Consider the following 2,126-nt stretch of genomic DNA (forward strand, 5'->3'; position numbering starts at 1 on the left):
CTCTCTCTCCCTCTCCCTCTCTCTCCCTCCTCTCTCCCTCTCTCTCTACCTCTTCCTCTCTCTCCCTCTCTCTCCCTCCTCTCTCCCTCTCTCTCCCTCCTCTCTCCCCCTCCCTCTCTCTCCCTCTCTCTCCCTCTCTCTCCCTCCTCTCTCCCTCTCTCTCCCTCTCTCTCCCTCCCTCTCCCTCTCTCTCCCTCTCTCTCCCTCTCTCTCCCTCCTCTCTCCCTCTCTCTCCCTCTCACTCCCTCTCTCCCTCCTCTCTCCCTCTCTCTCCCTCTCTCTCCCCCCCTCTCTCTCTCTCTCCCTCCTCTCTCCCTCCTCTCTCCCTCTCGGTTTCTTTCGAGGCGTTTTCTGTCTGCTTTCTCTTGCCTCTCCATGCACATGTTGACCTTGAACCCCAAACTGACAGTCTCAATGACTCACCCCCTTAACCCTCCCCCTCTCCCTCACACACATACGCACACACACACACACACACACGCACGCACGCACACACGCACGCACACACACACACACACACACACATGCGCCTCCCCCGGTCCCCCCCACACACACACCCTCCCCCCCACACACACATGAACCCCCTGAACCCTTTATTGCCATTCAGTCCACTCTCACCCTCCCCTCCCCTCTCACCCTCCCCTCCCCTTCCTCCCAGCACCGGACCCCTTTGATGTCAGTGGATTGTTCAGTCCCACGCAAGTGTTGTTTTGAGCTGGGGGTCTAGCTGTGTATGGGGGGTAGGGGTTAGGGGGGGGGGGGGTTAGCTGTGTATGGGGGGTAGGGGTTAGGTGGGTATAGCTGTGTATGGGGGGTAGGGGTTGGGGGAAGGTATAGCTGTGTATGGGGGGTAAGAGTTAGGTGGGTATAGCTGTGTATGGGGGGTAGGGGTTGGGGGGGGTATAGCTGTGAATGGGGGGTAGGGGTTAGGGGTGTAGCTGATGGGGGAGGTTCAGGGTGTTGCATGTTTGAGTAAAGAACGCTGTTTATGACCAGACTGAGGAGGGGAACGAGGTTTAATGTGGCTTCGATTAGACCTCATAAGACAAACGTTCCGCAAAAGAAAAGTCATGTCACTGAAACACCATCCTCAAAATGGATCGATAACTTGTATTGACTTTTAAGACTTGAGTGGCTAATACTCCAGCATTGTTATGGTTCTGTTTATAGATATGGTTCTGGTTCTGGTTGTATTTGAGATTGTTCTGACCCCGTCACAACCTAGGAAAGGTCTCTCAAAATGGTTCTACCCAGCACCGACCTGCCCCTATAGACACATCCACACAAATATACATGCAAATGAACTACATACCAGATATGCACACACAGACGTACTGTACACAAGTACATGCACACACACACTCTCAGACTTGTATTAAAAAAGAGAGGGCAGATCTATCTCGACTTGTGCATGCTGGAACATAATATGCATACATTAAAACTCCCACACATACAGACAACGTTTGGACACCCTCGAGGTAATCAGTGAGGATTTACAAGTTGGAACACTCAGGGTGGAAGGGGGCTGCTGGGTTGCTCGGCAACAAGCCTGTTGACGTCCAAACAATGTTACCGTCATCAAAGCGACGCGTCGTCGCCGGGCCAGACCAGGGTTCTCTCTGTCAAGTGCAACAATGTCACTTGTGTGTGTCCCCAACTCCAGCCAGAGGAACGCGGGACGCTGCAACTGTTGCTCCGAGCGGACATGAGCTACGCTACACCACTGACACACACAGACATGGTGACACACTCTCACACACATACACACAAATGTACAATGTGTTCATTTAGGCAACGTAGCACATGCACACAAGCAAACAGACACACACACACACTGGCGCACATGCACGCATGCATACACACACACACTCACATGCACACACACGCACACACACACACACACACAGACAGACACAGACAGACACACACACACACACACACACACACACAGGTGTGGAAGGAATAAGAACAGAATAGATGCCCCATTTCAAGGCTACTTGGACAGTGTTGTTGTTGTTGTTGTTGTTGTTGTTGGTGTTTCCATTCACCCCAAGCATGTAATCCACGACACTGTAAACTGTCCACAAAGTACAGTGCACTTTCCTGGGAGTAGGATCCGTCCTCCA

Source organism: Nansenia antarctica (assembly GCF_963989245.1).
Source record: "Nansenia antarctica genome assembly, chromosome: 18".
Classification (NCBI taxonomy): domain Eukaryota; kingdom Metazoa; phylum Chordata; class Actinopteri; order Argentiniformes; family Microstomatidae; genus Nansenia; species Nansenia antarctica.